The following is a 20,281-nucleotide window of genomic DNA, read 5'->3' on the forward strand; positions in this document are numbered from 1 at the left end:
CATCTGGGGGCTACCAAGCCAGGAAGAAGATCCACTATTAGTAGTATCAATTCAGAGTTAAACTCCCCCGTTTACAACTCATCACTTAATCCCTACCCAATGCAATCTATACCTAGGAACTCCTAGATAGAAACCTCCAGTTTCCATTCCTATCACTACAAATACAATGTAATGTGCAAACACCTTGAACTTGCTTCACAGCTTCATTCAAGAACATAATCACTCTTGCCTACAGGCTTTGAGTGACAAACACTCTCAGGTTTACCACTGAGAGACACATGGTACCCTTCCCACAGATTGGGAGGTTTACCTTACACACACCCCTAAAAATTCATTCTAAGAGGCTTCCAAAGACTAGATTACAATCAGCTATTTATAACCTAATCACCCAACTGGATTTGGGCCTTCAGAAAATTGCAGCAGACTTGTTCTTTGCTGTTGCAACTTCAGCAGAAAAATTCTGCTACAAACAAGGTCTTCAAGTTCCTAAACTCTCTCCATATATATCTCCATATTTAGAGCCTATATATATTCTGATTTAGTCTTCAAGACCTCCACAAGGGAGTTAGGATATTCACCAGATATCCTTGCTGATCCCATGAAATATACTGAATTAATTAATTCAGCTTCCTACACATGTGCGATGTCACAGACCTGATGTCGTGACATCGTACATGACATGTTGGTCCAGATGTTGAATTTCTTCAACCCAATATATTAAAACAACAGAGGTGATTACATTATCTGTTTTCTAAAATTAATGCCAATCCTGAGGTATTAACAATCTCCCCCTTTGGCAAATTTTAGCTAAAACAAATAATCCTCTGTTATCATGTCCCCCACCACGAACACCAATGTTGGTGTACATGAGGAAGAAGAGAAACAAGTCTCAGTTGTTCCAGAACCCTTCCCTTCAACAGGAGAGCTTCCTGAAGAGTATGTAATGCTGAGTACATAGACAATGTAACTCAGATCACAGGGCACAACTGTTCTCTTAACTCAGATCACAAGACACAAGTGGTATTTCAGTTGGTGAATTTTGTGTCTAACCCCAACCCCAACTTTCTGTTTGTTACCACAGTGATCTGTTTGCTTCTCGACCCCAGGACGTTTCTGACGTTTCTTTCTCTCCCCCTTTTTAGCTAAACATTTGTAAAGGCACCCTTCACAAAACCAGATCCAGGCGCAGCTTGCCCAGACCTTAACATACCCCATGATTCTGAGATTGGAGTGTATCTGTTGTGGGGAGAAGGGGGGGCTCTTGCATCCTTTAAATAGTCCAGCCTGTGCTTAGGAATATCCGGTAGAAATAAATGCTTGGTCAAGATGCATTTATTTTTTGCTGAGACACAGTCAGAGAATCACCAACAAAATCTCAGACTATCTTTGAATGCCTTTTATAGCTCTTGACTGTTTCTTTTCCAAAACAGCCATTCCAGTGCATGGAGACCATTCCATATATGCAGTCAGACACGTTGCACTCGATGTCTTAACATTCCTGCATTCAGCCAGTCTTCAACATTTCCCAAGACCTCTGTCATTCCTCCAGTAGAGGCTTGACACCTAGCACTACTACAGCCAACTTTTCACACTTCAGTTGATGGTTACTCCCCCTGTACCGCACAACTGTAGCCATCAGTCTTATTCTGGTTTATCAGACTTAGCCACATCACCCTCATAATTCCTAATGACTTGAAAATTCAGAAGGAATTAACAGCAATGTCCAGGCCAATGTCATGACATTCGGTCAGACATTCTTCTGCTCACTCAGCCTTGACATACATCACAGCATCCTGATAACTACCTAGTCATCTGAGAGCACATAGACGACAAGCTTGGTGATTGCTTGCAGCACAAAGGCACAACTCCCCCTGTCATGGGCAACCTACTCTCTTGGAGGTCACACATGATCATATCCAACACCCCAAGGTTGGACCTTCACATACTTCCTGATTCAAAAAGATTCCAGACCACTTGATGAAAGGAAAACATAAGACGCATCTTCATGTCTTCAAGAGCGCACCCTCTGTCCAACCCTCTTGGCTGAACACATCCATACTCTGTGTCAATTTCTCTTCTAACCAGAACAGAAGATCACTTCACAAGATGTTTTAACATCAGCTGGGACTTCCTTCACAGCATCACAAGGAGCACTATCTGATAGACTTCAGATATTACTGAGTCCTCAGCTTGGGCCAGAGGAACCCAGACATACATTGGGATATATACACTCTCATCCCACTACCAGAGACAGTCTTCCATAGATAGCTCAGAACTTCTAGCACAAGCTCCAAGAGATGAATAGAGAACACCTCCTTTTGTCTTCAACTTAATACTTTTCTGTTCAAAAGTAATTTGTCTCAGACTTTCCTCAAGACTAATCAGCTGCCTTATGTTGATTACCTTGATTCTTCGAACTCACTTCTGAGATAGACCAAATGCCACTGGTTGATTACCTCCTTCATGAATTCTCATATGAACAGGTCAAATGCTGCTTTTTGACCTCTCCACGTGTATCAGACTTCTCCCAAAGATATTCTGACCTTCCAGGTGAAATTTGAACTTCAAGTCTTTTGAAGTGTCCAATCTACAACCCTGCAGACCCTTCTATCTTAAGTTGATGTGCCACTTCATCAACTAAGAATCTGATGTTGAACCAAATGTCACAACATTGTGTTTTGACATCCAGCTGTTGAATTCAACTCCTTCTTCTGCCACTTGAAAGAACTTCCTCCCTTCACAGAACAAGAGTTCAATGTTCTCATAGACTTGATTGTGGAACCAAGTTTGAGTAAACAACCTCCATCCTGCAAGTTTGCAGTTAAGTCATCCAAGCTCACACCTTGATGAATCCCTGCTTCTTCTCCAAAGACATCAGACACTCTGATGTATGAGTCTTCAGAAGGATCAGTTAGACACTAACCCTTCAGCTTTACCAAGGATTCCACATCCTAAGCCAAGGCTGTTTCCATGATGTCAAGACTGCTGCCACCTGTTCTTGACTTCACAGTGTGCATAAGCTAATGCACTTCCTTACCTAGATCAGAAATAAACTGATCCAAGTAACCACCATCAAGACTATGATGTCTTCTTCTTCTTGTACATACCAAGGCTGAACATGTTTCTTGCCAGGAAACCTTTTCAGAGATCATATGCTTTTGCTGCCACCAATGAGATAGATCATACGCCAATGTACTGTCCTTCCTGTGATTCTGCACAGGGTCTTGAAGAAGTGATGTTCCAACATCTTTAAGAACATCAGTTATCTTGAGCTCCAAGGATAATCAATTAAACACTTGCACTTGGCACAAGTAGACATTGATCTTAAATCCTTTCCCAATCATCCCTTTGTAAGAACAAAAAGTGTTCTACAACAGACTCCATGATTTTGATGATAACAAAGGATGAAACCAAAAATGGCACCCTAACGAAAAGTTTCTAAGTGTGCAGGGTTCTAAAGAAAGAAGAAATAAATCTGATGATGTCATCAGATGCAAAACAAGATCAGATGCAAAATCTCAAGTATCAGAAGCATCTAAAGAGGAATCTCGTTTCAAGAAGCTCTGACTCTGGACAAAACTGCAAAGTATCAGAAGCATCTGAACATGAAGTAAAGTCTAGAAGCTCTGACTCTGAACAAATGCCTTCTGTAAATTCTGAAGTTATCAGCGCCATTTGAACTTTCAAGAGATAACATCAGAAGCCAGTTTCTCCAGATACACGAAGACTCTAATCAGAATTGTTAATCATGATGAAGTAACGTTTAAGCCAAGTTAAAGTTCTGCAAATGGATTTCCTCAATTAGAAAGAGACGTTAATCTCCACTTTCAAGAGAGAAGATACTACTTGTGGTAAGTAGTCACTTCTAAGAGAAAAAGTCTACTGCAGAAGCTATTAATGGAATGGCGTAACTACATCTCAATATCCAACAGATTCAACGCTACTTCAACTCTACTTCAACTCCTATAAATAGAGAAGAAATCAACATTCAGTAAGCAAGAAATCACTAGCCAAAACTATACTGAAATCATATCACGCTCAAGAAAAACATCTTTGTTCTTCAAAGAATTTCACTAAGCTTTTGCTTATCAAGTGAAAAATTTGTTCTTAAGTTTGTAATATTTGCTTTCTTAGAAGCACTCTAGATTACACATCTTGTATCTAAATTTTATTTGATTTCCTCAAGTGACTCTTTGTAGTCTGTAGACTTGAGAGGACTAAGAGATTTTCTTCTCTCTTAGGGGTTGTTTGTAATCTTTCAAGATTAGTGGATTAAGTCCTTGTTGAAGGCGAAATCACCTTGGCCGGGTGGACTGGAGTAGCTTTGTGTTATAAGCGAACCAGTATAAAATCATTGTGTGATTTCATTTTGCAAAAGCGCTTATTTTTCAAACAATTCAAACCCCCCCTTTCTTGTTTTTCTCACCTTCAATTGGTATCAGAGCTCCGGCTCTGTTATTGATTTTCAAATCAAACAGTTAACCGTGTAGAGAGATCCAGTGCGAGAAAAACAAATGGCCCACTCAAATGAGAAAGATTCTTACAATGCCAAGCCTCCTGTTTTTGATGGAGAAAAGTTTGATTACTGGAAAGATAGAATCGAAAGTTTCTTTCTGGGTTATGATGCTGACCTCTGGGACATTGTCACAGATGGATACAAACCTCCAACCTTAAATGGAGCTGAAGTTCCCAGAAGCAAAATGTCAGAAGATCAGAAACGTGAGTTCAAAAATCATCACAAGGCCAGAACAATACTTCTAAATGCTATATCATACAACGAATACGAAAAGATCACCAACAGAGAGACGGCTAAAGATATACTTGACTCTCTGAAGATGACCCATGAAGGAAACTCCCAAGTCAAGGAGACGAAGGCTCTGGCGTTGATCCAGAAATATGAAGCCTTCAAGATGGAAGATGACGAAGCTATAGAAGCTATGTTTTCCAGATTCCAAACTCTTATTGCAGGTCTTAAAGTGCTAGACAAAGGATACACGACTGCAGATCATGTTAAGAAGATAGTCAGAAGTCTGCCAAAGAAATGGAGACCAATGGTTACTGCTCTGAAGTTATCAAAGGATCTGAACAATATCAGCCTTGAAGAACTTGTTAGTTCTCTCAGAAGCCATGAGATAGAACTAGAGGAGGATGAGCCTCAGAAAAGGAACAAGTCAGTGGCGCTGAAGTCCAGACCTGAAAGACGGAAGTCAGACAGAACCAAAGCTCTCCAGGCAGAAACTGCAGATACTGACGACTCTGAACCTGAAGACTCTGATGATGAAGAAGAACTGTCCTTACTAACCAGAAGAGTTAAGCAACTCTGGAAAAGAAGGAACAACAACAACTTCAGAAGATCAAGACCCAGAGGGGATAGATCAGAGTCAACTTCAAAAGGTAAACCTAATAAAGATATTACCTGTTTTGAATGTAAAGAAACAAGTCATTATAGAAATGAATGCCCCAAGCTGAAGAAAGATAACTCTAAGAAAGAAAGCTTCAAGAAAAATGCCTTCAGAACAAAGAAGGGATTAATGGCCACCTGGGACGATAGTGAATCCGAATCATCAGAATCTGACTCTGATGAACAGGCCAACGTAGCTCTTATGGCTACCACATCCAGCAGCTCAGATGAAGAATCTGAAGAGGTATTTTCTGAACTTTCTAGATCTGACTTAGAATCATGTTTATCAGAAACTCTTACCTCTCTTCAGAAATTAAAACAAAAAGTTAAAAACATTAAAGGTCTTCTTAAAGCAAAATCTGAAGAGTGTAGTAAACTTGAGACAACAATTCTAACAAGAGATGATACAATCATATCTTTAACGTTAGAAAGAGATGAAGCTAAAACGAAAACCTTAGAATTAGAAGAAGTGTTGTCTCAAGCACCACAAACTTCAAATGAAATTATTTATAAATATGAAGAAGCCTTTCAACAATTTCTGAAGAATGGGATAAATAGGAGTATTATGGCATCCATGATTTATGGAGTAGGTCAGAATAATAAAAGGGGAATTGGGTATGATTCTGATTCTGATAAAACTTCTACCAGTAACCAAATTAAATCGCCTTTTTCATACCACTACACACACACACAAGAACACAAATTTAAAAATGCTAGAAGACCCAAAGTTGTAAGAAACTCTGGGAAAACTAATCTGAAAGGACCCAAGAGATTCTGGGTACCGAAAGATAAGATTATCTATGTTGCAGATATCCTATGCAGCAAAGTTCAGACACCAGTCATGGTACCTGGACTCTGGATGCTCGCGACATATGACGGGAAGAAAGTCTATGTTCCAAAGCCTGGAACTTAAAGACGCTGGCTTCGTAGGCTTTGGAGGAGATCAGAAAGGAAGGATCAGAGGCTCCGGAACTATTGGTAACGGTACTCTTCCCTCTATATCTGATGTTCTTTATGTAGAAGGATTAATGCATAACTTGTTATCCATAAGTCAATTAAGTGATAACGGTTATGATGTAATCTTTAATCAAAAAACGTGTAAAGCCATTAGTCAGAACGATGGCTCTGTCCTTTTCACAGGCAAGAGGAAAAACAACATTTATAAAATAAATCTTTCTGATTTAAAAGATCAAAATGTTAAATGTTTAATGTCAGTTCACAAAGAGCAATGGGTATGGCATAGACGCTTAGGCCACATTAGCATGAGAAAACTTTCTCAGCTAACTAAACTTGAGTTAGTCAGAGGCTTACCTAAACTGAAGTTTTCTTCAGATGCTCTGTGTGAAGCTTGTCAGAAAGGAAAGTTTTCAAAAACATCTTTTAAAAAGAAAAATGTTGTTTCTACCTCCAAGCCTCTGGAGCTTCTTCACATTGACTTATTTGGTCCTGTGAAAACAGCATCAGTCAATGGAAAGAAGTATGGACTAGTAATCGTTGATGATTACAGCCGCTGGACATGGGTAAAATTCCTAAAGCACAAGAGTGAGTCTCACTCTGTATTCACCAGTTTCTGTTCTAAAGTGCAAAAAGAATTTGACTCTAAAATTGTTAGAGTCAGAAGTGATCATGGTGGAGAATTTGAAAATAAAGATTTTGAAGAACTATTTGATTCTAATGGAATGTCCCATGATTTCTCCTGCCCTAGAACTCCACAACAAAATGGAGTTGTAGAGAGGAAGAATAGGACACTCCAAGAAATGGCCAGAACCATGATCAATGAAACAAATGTAGCAAAGCACTTTTGGGCAGAAGCTGTAAATACAGCGTGTTACATTCAGAATAGAATCTCTATTAGACCTATTCTGGAAAAGACTCCCTATGAACTGTGTAAGGGAAGAAAACCCAACATTTCTTATTTTCATCCTTTTGGATGCATTTGCTTTATATTAAATACTAAAGAACATCTAAACAAGTTTGATTCCAAAGCACAGAAAGGTATTATGTTAGGATACTCAGAACGCTCTAAAGGCTATAGAGTATACAACACAGAAACCAAAATTGTGGAGGAATCAATTCATGTTAGATTTGATGATAAGCTTGACCCTGAAAAGTCAAAGCTAGTTGAAAAGTTTGCAGATTTAGAGATCACTCTGGTAGAATCTGAGAAAACTCCAGAAGCAACTTTCACTCCAGACTCTGAAGAAATTAAATCTCCAGAAATTCCAAGGAAAGTCAAGAGTCGTAGCAACGTATCTGAAGATTTGATTTTGGGAAACAAAGATGAACCTGTTAGAACCAGATCTACCTTCAGAACTTCTGAAGATATTCCTCTGGGACTAGTGTCTCTGATTGAGCCTACGTCCTGTGATGAAGCTCTTCAAGACAATGATTGGGTGGCAGCTATGCAAGAAGAGTTAGATCAATTCTCCAAGAATGATGTCTGGGATCTCGTTCCTAAACCCAGAGGCACTCATGTCATTGGAACCAGATGGGTTTTCAGAAACAAACTGAACGAGAAAGGAGAAGTTGTCAGAAACAAAGCACGACTGGTAGCTCAAGGTTATAGTCAACAAGAAGGTATTGATTATAATGAAACTTTTGCTCCAGTCGCGAGGTTAGAATCTATTCGTCTCCTTGTATCTTTTGCTATTAATCATTCTATCAAATTATACCAAATGGATGTCAAGAGTGCATTTCTTAATGGTTATATTTCAGAAGAAGTGTATGTTAATCAACCTCCTGGTTTTGAAAATTCAAACTTTCCAGAACATGTTTTCAAACTTAAGAAATCTTTATATGGACTTAAACAAGCTCCCAGAGCTTGGTATGAACGTCTGAGCAATTTTCTTCTGGAACAAAATTTTATCAGAGGGAAAGTTGATTCTACACTCTTCTGTAAAAATCATGAAAATGATCTCATGATATGCCAAATTTATGTTGATGACATTATTTTTGGTTCTGCTAATATCTCTGTTTGCCAAGAATTTTCCAAGTTAATGCAGGCAGAATTTGAAATGAGTCTAATGCAAGAACTAAAGTTCTTTCTGGGAATTCAAATCAATCAAACTCCAGAAGTCACGTACATTCATCAAAGCAAGTACATTAAAGATGTTCTGAAGAAGTTTGATATGTCTGAATGCAACTCTGCAAAGACTCCTATGCACCCAACTTGCATTCTGGAAAAGGAAGAGGTAAGCAACAAGGTTTGTCAGAAGCTCTATCGAGGTATGATAGGCTCTCTTCTCTATCTGACTGCTACTCGTCCTGATATTCTCTTTAGCGTTTGTCTTTGTGCCAGATTCCAATCAGATCCTAGAGAATCTCATTTAACAGCTGTTAAGAGAATTCTTAAGTATCTGAAAGGAACTCCTAACCTGGGCCTGATGTATGAGAAAACATCAGAGTATAGGCTTTCTGGTTATTGTGATGCAGATTATGCAGGAGATAGAATAGAACGAAAAAGTACATCTGGAAATTGCCAGCTTCTGGGAAACAATCTAATCTCCTGGGCTAGCAAAAGACAGTCAACAATTGCTCTATCAACTGCAGAAGCAGAATATATCTCAGCGTCACTGTGCACAACTCAGATGCTCTGGATGAAACATCAGCTAGAAGATCTCCAGATATTTGAGAGTAACATTCCTATCCTTTGTGATAATACTGCTGCTATTTGTTTGAGTAAGAATCCTATTTTACATTCCAGAGCCAAACACATAGAAATTAAACATCATTTTATTAGAGACTATGTTCAGAAAGGAATAGTAACGCTGAAGTTCATTGATACAGAACATCAATGGGCAGATATCTTTACTAAGCCTCTGGCTGAAGATAGATTTCGTTTTATATTAGAAAATCTGAACATTAAAAACTGCCCTGAGTAAAATTTGGCTCTGAACATGTAAAATGAGAATCTGATAAAAACAAATACACTTCTGCCTCTGACTCTGATACTTCTACCAAGTTAAGAAGATATCTGAGTTAGAAATCTTCAGAAATCCTTCGGTATTCCTGAAGATCAGATACATCAACACGTGGGGAACATGCGTCTAACCCTAGAACTTCTAGACAGCTGTAAAAAGAAATCAAAGGTCAGAACGCTTGAAATCTCCTCGAGCAGTGTGCTTACTGTTGGGATTAGACATTCATTTATTAGCTATAATCATTTTTCCCCCCTAGCGTGCAAATCTTGTGTTCTGTTCCAACGCAATTAAATGTGTCGTTTTGCATGTGTTTTTACCCTTAGGTATATAAACACTTTTCTCACATTTCACACACTTATCACTCTCACTCACTCTTAAACCCTAAACCCTCTCTCGAAGTTTTCTCTGCAACTTTCTCAGTTCTTCATCTTCTTCATCAATCTTAGTCATGAATCCTCAAGAGCAAGAAGTTTTTAACTTCTCCCAACAAATGGAAGCCGCTTCTAATCCCCAAACCTCAAACACTCAAACACCCATGGTTGTAGACGTTACCACAACCCCAGTCTACAAAGAACCTCACATTTTGGAACGCGAACAACACATAAACCTTTCAACTCCCTTTGAAGGTTTAGATGTACTGTGTGAATCGCTGGTGGATTTTGAGAACTTAAGAAGAAACGGTGTTGATCTTACTGAAGATCTTCACAAGCAAGGTTGGGAAACCTACTTCAACAGATTGTATGGTCCAATCTATCCTCTTCTGGTGAAAGAGTTCTGGAGATGTGCAGATGCTGATGACCAGTTCATTGTTTCTTTTGTTCTGGGTGTGAAGATTGTCATCACTGAAGCATCAATTGCTTCCTTGCTAAACATGGAGAAAGCTGGAGGTAAAAGGATTTACAACATTCCTCCAAGGTCCAAGCGCATCACAGAAGTCATTAACCCTACAATCTTCAAAGCAAATGTTGAAGGAAACCCATCTAAGAACAAGGAGCTTCATCAGAACCTCCGAGTTTGGCTGAAGATTATTCTGGGAACAATCCATCATCGTCCAGCCTCCAACTCTTCAGATTACATAAATGCTGATCAGAAATGCATCCTCTACTGTATTCAGAAGGGTATCCCGATCAACCTCCCTGTTCTCCTCTTCAGATATCTGAGGGATTCAGTCAGAGAAACCAGGAATAACATGAAGCCCAGATCCTACATTCCTCTGGGTAGATTGCTCTCTGACATCTTCATTGAGCATGGGCTGGTAGATGCTCTGGAGAAGACCAGATGTATGGATGATCTGGCAATTGACGTTGGAAAGCCTCTGAATGCCAAAAATCTGAGGAGTATGGGAATCATCAAAGACATCAGAGTCAAGCCCACTATGGATGTGACCTGGGAAGCTCTGAAGGATCAGAGGAAGATGCCTCATGGCCTTGAAAGGTTCTTCAAGAATGAACCCAGAGATGCCATTGCTATCTACCTTCAGGATCGTCTGGATGAAGGCATTGATATTTCTGATTTCCGCCTTGAAGACTGTCTGGACTCTGTAGAAGATTTGGTCAGATACAAAAGAGGTCTTTCTGAGAAGAAGATAGCTGAGGAAGCAAGGAAGGCAAAGAAAGCCAGACTTGGAGAAACCTCTGGCACCAAAGCTTCAGCACCTCTGAATGTCTCTTCTGGTAAGTCCATTCCTCCTGTCTCTTCTGAATCTGTAATGGCTTCCTCTAACCCTCTCTCCTCTCAACCAATATATACCACCGCTGAAATACCACCTTCAATCACCAGAACCTCTCAACCTCCACCTGTTCTAAAAATTGCTCGTAATTTCACAACAACCTCTGACCCTAATCAACTATATCACCACAGCTCTTCCTCATCCTCTGAATATGAATCACCCCCTTACCTTTCCCCTTCTTCTGACCAAGAGTTCTCTGAACAAGAGTCCTCTGACCAAGAACACTCTGACCCAAACTCCCCAACAATAGCTGAAATTTATGCTAAAAATTTCGCTCCACAACCCTCAACACAATCTGAAGTAACCTCTCCCCTCCAAACTTCACTTCCACCACAACAAACAACAACCTTACCCTCTGAAACTCAACCATCTGATCCCTTCACCTCTAATATCACTCCACCATTTATTCCCGCTGTACCTGAACCAGACTCTGACCCTTTAGACCTAAATCCATTATATGCTTCATCTCCTAGTCTTCAACCAGACGCAGATTCTGAACTTCAAGCAGAATCTGAACCTCAACAAACTGAACCTCAACCTCTAAATCTCAGCCCTCAAAACTCTCCACCTCATTCACCTGAACCTGAACCTGAACTTACCATACCTACCCTTGAGGAGGCCATTATACAGGTTGCAGAAGCTTCAGTCCAGAAGATCAAGTCTCTGGCTAAAAACTCTGAAGTTAGTGATGATCCTAAATCTGTTAGGACACACTGGAACAGAGTCATTAGTTGGATGACCTCTGAGTCTTATAGGCTGAAGAGTATCTCTGAACAAGTCAGAAATGGCTACATCAGAGACTCTGAGGAAAGACTCCAAGAGAGACTGGCTAGAGAAGCTGAGGCCAGAAGGTTAGAGGAGGAAAGATTGGCTAGGGAAGCTGAAGAAGAAGCAAAGAGGTTGGAAGAAGAACGCCTGGCAAAGGAAGCAGAACTTCTAAGGATTCAGGAAGCTGAAGCCAAGGCTAAGGCAGATGCAGAAGCCCAAGCTGCTGCTGAAGCTGAAGCTCAGCAGGCTCTGATTCAGGGGGAGTCTTCCTCTGCGATCCCTCTGATTCTTAACACTCTGAAAGAGATCAAGCAAGATCAGCAAGAGATCAAGAAAGATCAGAATGAGCTTCGTGCCAGGATGGACAAGCAAGATGCTCTGAATGAAAACATCCAGAACATGTTTGCCATGTTGCTTCAGAGACTTCCTCAACCTCCGAACCCTTAGGCACTTAGGATTTTCTTTTTGTGTTTGCTTGCCTTATGTTTTTGCTTCTGTCTTCTTTTTAGCTCTGATATTCGTCTTTGAATCTGATGTTTTGACTGTTGTTTGCCTTTGTGCTGTTTAATGAAATGTTTTTCTCTTTATTACTCTTTTTATTTTTATGCCTTTTTTTGATTATGCCAAAAAGGGGGAGAAATTATTAAATAGCTCTGATGAAAATTATGTCTAAAACCTTAAGCATTCTGCAACAATTATAGAAATAGTTCTAATATAAATAGCTCTGATTAATTAGTAGCTCTGATTAAATAACTCTAACATTAAATTTAAGAATTTGCAGAAAGTTTCAGAAATCTCATTACTTGAAAAGCTCTGGTAAGAACTTCTGAACTCCCTAGTACTAACTCAGGGGGAGCTTTTGTCTATCTGATCTAATATTTTTTATGTTTCATCTGATAATTTTATTTGTTTTGTCATCATCAAAAAGGGGGAGATTGTAAGAACAAAAAGTGTTCTACAACAGACTCCATGATTTTGATGATAACAAAGGATGAAACCAAAAATGGCACCCTAACGAAAAGTTTCTAAGTGTGCAGGGTTCTAAAGAAAGAAGAAATAAATCTGATGATGTCATCAGATGCAAAACAAGATCAGATGCAAAATCTCAAGTATCAGAAGCATCTAAAGAGGAATCTCGTTTCAAGAAGCTCTGACTCTGGACAAAACTGCAAAGTATCAGAAGCATCTGAACATGAAGTAAAGTCTAGAAGCTCTGACTCTGAACAAATGCCTTCTGTAAATTCTGAAGTTATCAGCGCCATTTGAACTTTCAAGAGATAACATCAGAAGCCAGTTTCTCCAGATACACGAAGACTCTAATCAGAATTGTTAATCATGATGAAGTAACGTTTAAGCCAAGTTAAAGTTCTGCAAATGGATTTCCTCAATTAGAAAGAGACGTTAATCTCCACTTTCAAGAGAGAAGATACTACTTGTGGTAAGTAGTCACTTCTAAGAGAAAAAGTCTACTGCAGAAGCTATTAATGGAATGGCGTAACTACATCTCAATATCCAACAGATTCAACGCTACTTCAACTCTACTTCAACTCCTATAAATAGAGAAGAAATCAACATTCAGTAAGCAAGAAATCACTAGCCAAAACTATACTGAAATCATATCACGCTCAAGAAAAACATCTTTGTTCTTCAAAGAATTTCACTAAGCTTTTGCTTATCAAGTGAAAAATTTGTTCTTAAGTTTGTAATATTTGCTTTCTTAGAAGCACTCTAGATTACACATCTTGTATCTAATTTTTATTTGATTTCCTCAAGTGACTCTTTGTAGTCTGTAGACTTGAGAGGACTAAGAGATTTTCTTCTCTCTTAGGGGTTGTTTGTAATCTTTCAAGATTAGTGGATTAAGTCCTTGTTGAAGGCGAAATCACCTTGGCCGGGTGGACTGGAGTAGCTTTGTGTTATAAGCGAACCAGTATAAAATCATTGTGTGATTTCATTTTGCAAAAGCGCTTATTTTTCAAACAATTCAAACCCCCCCTTTCTTGTTTTTCTCACCTTCACCCTTCAGATACTTCCACCATAAGAATACTTTGAAAATACTCTTCTTGTGTCAACATCTTCTGCTTGCAAGCACCTAGACAATTTTGAAAGTCTTCCCAGATTAAATTCACTCTTAGGAATGAGAGAGATGAATTTTTCCTTGCAAATGTGACACACAACCACCAGAACCCATGTGACACAGGTCAACAGCCAACCAGACCCTAGGCTGACCAGACTTGAGGAGGTTAACCAAGACTCCCCCTCAACTTAACAATCATGGATACTCCACACCAATATCCATGCATTGTACACATATGTCTCAACATGACATACACTATCCCTATCAGTGGCAACTAACTCCACCAATCAGACCAATCAGACTTCAGCTGACCATAAGTACTAGTGAGACAAACAACACCAGTCAATGGTAGATATGCATTGCCAGAGCATATTACCTCAACCAACCTATGAATCTTCATATTCTCACTCCTAGTAAGAACTGCCACTTCTGAACGTGGTGTTTGAATAACAAGATTCATGGTTCCAGCCCCCTTAAATGATATCACAATCAGGTTACCCCATTATTGACTGCTAACATCCAGGAGACTTGTCTTCCAACACACCATAGTACTTCAGGGAACAACTATCCAATCCTGATCAACCTGCAGGGATATGCCAAACAGCAGGAGATTGCACAATGTCACATCTCAACCAGCTCAACTTCTAGGGATGACCTTCTTGAGCACACACCCAGTTGACCCTGCGTTTGTCAACTTAGCACACACAGATGTCTCCTCTTCCAGGTCAGGAGTAGGTTCCAAACAGAATTATCCCTTTGTTTGAACCCTAAAACATCTGCTCTTCAACCAGTAGCTGCATACTTGTTGAACAACATGTTCTAACATCACATAGAACATTGGTTCCACCTCCTTGGAACAAACCTTCCTTGAAGGTCTTCAAGGTCTTCATATACACTACTCAAGAGAGTAAGAGAATCAGTGATTAAGTGACTCTTACCATCCTGAAGTGAGAACGTCATGATGAGTGGACTTGAGGGGACTCAAGTATCTTTGACATCTTCAGTAGATTATGATGAGATCTTGAACACAACAGCCTTTCATCCACATGAGGGGAAACTACATCAGAGTTTGAGTTTTTCCAGGTATTATGCAGCGAAAATCATAATACAACTCAACCTATGACCACACACTTCACCAGATTGGCCTCCAAGACCATACCAGGTTTGAATGTGATTTAGTACTGGCACAGCTGTCCCACCCACAAGCCTATTGCCAACCTCCAGAGACAGGTACACACCATTCCTGTCATGAACAGTCCATCCACCTACTTCAAGGGACCATTCAGGGAATTACAGAACCTTACACAGGTTCCAGCATCAGTACTAACATAACTCCTTGCCAGCTACCAGAAAGTATCACCCATGGATCTCATCCAGAGACAGAACAGGATGCCTGCTCTGATACCAATTGAAATTCTGGTGTAGTCAGTATTCAGATGTTCTACTTCAAATCATGACATCTGATCTAACATTGTACCTAATACAGCAAGACAGTTATTACACTCTGTACTAATGTGCACCCTTTCACAGTGTCACATCATCTCCTTCTATGTCATCCTAGAATGGAGGAACAATTAGTTATGTGCACCATAACATTCACTACTGTTGTTTTCCTACACAGTTATCAACACGATGTCTCAATCCTGTTTTGGACATCATCTGTTACATTGTTCCAGTTTGTTGGTCATGTACTTGTATTTCCTAGATTAAAGGTTGTAACAAGTTAAACTAATCTCCACTTATTAAGGAGCTAACAGATAGATTATTTGTTAGGTTCATTAATTGTAGCTTAGTTATTAGTTTCCTAGATTTTAGATCAGCTGGTGGATTCCTGAAGAATAGCCTGAGAAAAATCATGAAACAGAAAAACTAACCATCCAACAATATAGCATATGCTGTCAGGAATGAATGTCACAACATTCCGTCTGACATCCAAGTCCAGAACCATATGCTCAGTCTGTTTAGTTCCTGAACACAGACTGCTAAATTTGCTGTACTGTAAAAGACCAACCAGTCTCTACTTCAGTATCAGCTTACTGAAAGAACTGTCAAGACATCCAGTTTGACAATTTCACACTGCTCTTTTGGCCAAGTCTGATATGCTTTTTAAAACCAGACTTCACTACATACTGAACTGAATTCATCAGCTTATTAAACAGTATGTGCTGTTGTTGATGAATGTCAAAACATTCTGATTGACATTCCAACAGAAGGCTATGTATCAGGTTTGTTATTAACTTGATTGGCAGACTGTAACACAACCTGAATTATGGCAGACATGATTATAACATGCAGTAGGTAAACAAACACAGGAAATTGTTAACCCAGTTCAGTCCAACATGACCTACATCTGGGGGCTACCAAGCCAGGAAGAAGATCCACTATTAGTAGTATCAATTCAGAGTTAAACTCCCCCGTTTACAACTCATCACTTAATCCCTACCCAATGCAATCTATACCTAGGAACTCCTAGATAGAAACCTCCAGTTTCCATTCCTATCACTACAAATACAATGTAATGTGCAAATACCTTGAACTTGCTTCACAGCTTCATTCAAGAACATAATCACTCTTGCCTACAGGCTTTGAGTGACAAACACTCTCAGGTTTACCACTGAGAGACACATGGTACCCTTCCCACAGATTGGGAGGTTTACCTTACACACACCCCTAAAAATTCATTCTAAGAGGCTTCCAAAGACTAGATTACAATCAGCTATTTATAACCTAATCACCCAACTGGATTTGGGCCTTCAGAAAATTGCAGCAGACTTGTTCTTTGCTGTTGCAACTTCAGCAGAAAAATTCTGCTACAAACAAGGTCTTCAAGTTCCTAAACTCTCTCCATATATATCTCCATATTTAGAGCCTATATATATTCTGATTTAGTCTTCAAGACCTCCACAAGGGAGTTAGGATATTCACCAGATATCCTTGCTGATCCCATGAAATATACTGAATTAATTAATTCAGCTTCCTACACATGTGCGATGTCACAGATCTGATGTCGTGACATCGTACATGACATGTTGGTCCAGATGTTGAATTTCTTCAACCCAACATATTAAAACAACAGAGGTGATTACATTATTTGTTTTCTAAAATTAATGCCAATCCTGAGGTATTAACATTCTCCATGGCCCTTTGCAATGTGGGGCATTGACATGATTGGGCGCATCGAGCCCAACGCTTCGAACGAACACCGTTTCATCCTAGTGGCCACTGATTATTTGTCCAAGTGGGTGGAAGTCACTTCTTATGCTAATGTGACTAGGCATGTGTTTGCCCATTTTATCAAGCAAAATATCATTTGTCGTTATGGGATTTTTTAGAAGATTATTATGGACAATGGGTCCAATCTCAACAAAAAAATAATGACAGAGTTGTGCCAGAATTTCAAGATTCAACATCACAACTCTTCCCCATATCGCCCGAAAATGAATGGAGCTGTTGAGGCAGCCAATATGAATATCGAGAATATTGTTTAGAAGATGCTTGTAACCTACAAGGACTAGCACGAGATGCTACCTTTTTCTTTGCACAGTTACCGTACTTCGGTGCGTACCTCGACAGATGAAACTCATTTCTCATTAGTGAACAGTATGGAAGCAGTTTTGCCGGTTGAAGTTGAATTCCCTTCTTTAAGGATGATGATGAATGTGAAACTTGACTAGGCTGAGTGGGTCCAGAACATATTCGATTAGTTGAACCTCATCAAAGAGAAGAGAATGACTGCTATCTATCACAGACAATTATATCAAAAGCAGATTGATCAGAATGTTTGTCCTTAGAGCTATAAGGTTGGTGACCTTGTGTTGAAAAGGACTATTCTCCCTCAATCTAATCCTAGGGGTAAGTGGACTCTGAATTATGAAGTGTTATATGTTGTGAAGAAAGTTTTCTCTGGCGGAGCCATGATGCTTGCAACTATGGATGGTGAAGACTTTCCACTCCTTGTGAATGCAGACGTAGTTTAAAAATACTTCACATGAAAAGGATCCTCTAAGTCGACCGCTTAGGCAAAAAATGGGCATCCCGACGAACCATAAAAAATGAATAAAAGGTTCGAGCAAAAATTGGGGATAAAAATAAAAAGTGAGTACACCCACTAAGTTGAGAATCCGAAAGGACAGCTTAGGCAAAAAAGGGTATCCCGGTGGATTGGAAACCCGAGAGGGAGATCCATGCAAAAATTAAGGATTGAAAGCGAAAGACCACGTCTTGTGTGTAGCGGGGTATTCTTTACCTTTAGATTTATTGACTAAATCAAAAGTAAATCATACAATTCGAGTCGCCACCGCACTTCTATTTATCCAAAGGAAAGGTTAGAAAGCGAACAAAAACCGAGAAGTTTTATCAAATCAAAAACTAATAAAAATATCAGAGATCTGGGTAAGGGGGTTGGTTATGCAATGAGAAGGTTTTAAGCACCCAAAACATCCTTAGTACTCTAAGGGAGCCCTTTTCACCAATGTTGTAAGGTAGGTTGGTATTTTGTGGAAAAATATTTATGCAAACATGATTGGGGAGATGAGAAACGAATATACAAGTTATTTACAATTTTATGTTTGAATGGGTAAACCCATTGCCTACGTACCATCTTAAAAAATATTAGGATCAAAACCTCGTAGTTCGGGGTAAAAAATCTCAAAAGAAGTTGGTGAATTGATTGGTCAAAAGCCTTAAGGTCTTTTGTTATCAAAGGGAGAAAACTCAACCTAAAACCACAAATCCACCATGTGAGGAGAGCTTCAACATGTTAGTGAGGGGTTAACCCTATAATAAGCATGGAAGTCTTATAGTCCATCACTAAGGATATAGGTGAGTATTATATCAACCTCTAGGATAACTCAAACCTAATAGCTAATGTTTATGAAAAGCTTTAGCAAAAGTGGTCATTGGAACCATAAAAACAATTGAGTGAGTTACATTTACAAATGAAAAATATTCACAAAGTAAGGTCAAAGTTGACTTAAGGATTCAATTCAAAATAAGTGTTATGAAAAGAGTTTGACAAATCAAAAGCATAGTGCTTAGGTTTTTAATTTTGAAAACAATGTTAATGTTTGCACAAAAGTTTGGCTTGGGTTAGAGTGGAGAGAAGAAGAGAATGGCTAGGTCATAAACATGCAAAGATGAAGAAAGAGAAATAAAACCACATTGGAGTTCCCTTCTTGAGATCATAAAGATGATCCAAGTTGCTCCCATCCTTTGGAAATTAGCAAGCAATAAGCAAATAACTCAAGCAATCAAGCAAATAACAATCAAGCTCCTAGGAATCTTCCAATTGGCTTTTGTATCTCTCACTTTGGATGCTCATGATAATGGTTCTTCTAATTGGCTCAAGTTTGGATCCCTAGCACACAAGAACACACAAATTAAAAATTTCCACAATACAAATAAAGAATGGACAAGAGTGAGTTTAGAATTAGGGGTCCTTTCAAGTTCATCTTTAAGATTAAGCATTCTAAAGGCATGAGGCCTAGTTGCTCTTTGACAATTTTAGCACTCTAAAGGCATGAGGCCTAGTTGTTCTTCAAACTCTATTAGCATCGGTAAGGTCCTAAACTCTAAGTCCTTTGTCCATTTGCATTGGGTTCACACAAACAAAACAAAACAAGCACAATAGTATATACACAATAATGTGCTCAAGTGAGCAAAAGACAAATTGCATTAACATAAACATGAGCTCAAGTGAGCAAAGGGCAAAAGCAAATGAATTAATGTGCAAGAAATTAAATTGCATTAAAGTAAATTGCAAGAATTAAAGGCTTGAATTAAAGTTAGTCATTAGTATTTAGTGTTAGTGTTAGTGTGCCATAAGGCAATTTAGCGCTATGTTAAGCAATCGTAAGTGGACTAATGTAGTAGTCACACCTATCTGAGGCCGGTCAATAAAACTATAGGCAAGAAACACAAGTTAGAGACCATGACTAGTAAGCCAAGCTCCTACAACTTGCCATGCCAAAAGAAAAGAAGAATGATCTTGTATTGATTTAGGTTTTTTGCTTGACCAAGAAGCAACCTATCCTTAATGCAAAACAGTTCACTTGATCTTTGATCAAGATGAATTTGATTTGAATCAAGGAAGGTTAAGCCCCTCATATGTCAAGGCTAACCACCAATCTTTAACTCATTGATCAAAAAGAAAAAGAAGAAGAAGAAATGGAAATGTACATAAATTGAAATTCAAATGAAATATCCAACACACATTGATCAAACTGAATAGAATCAAAGTTAATCAATGGTAAACAGAATTGAGATGAAGCTTAGAAGTCAAGAAACAAATAAAATATTTTTGGTATTTTTGGAATTTAAAATAATACTTGAATTAAAATAAGCAAATAAAGGTCAAACTTCAAATCCATTTCAAATCAACTTAGAAA

This window comes from Lathyrus oleraceus, chromosome 5 (assembly GCF_024323335.1).
Source record: "Lathyrus oleraceus cultivar Zhongwan6 chromosome 5, CAAS_Psat_ZW6_1.0, whole genome shotgun sequence".
In the NCBI taxonomy this organism is placed as follows: domain Eukaryota; kingdom Viridiplantae; phylum Streptophyta; class Magnoliopsida; order Fabales; family Fabaceae; genus Lathyrus; species Lathyrus oleraceus.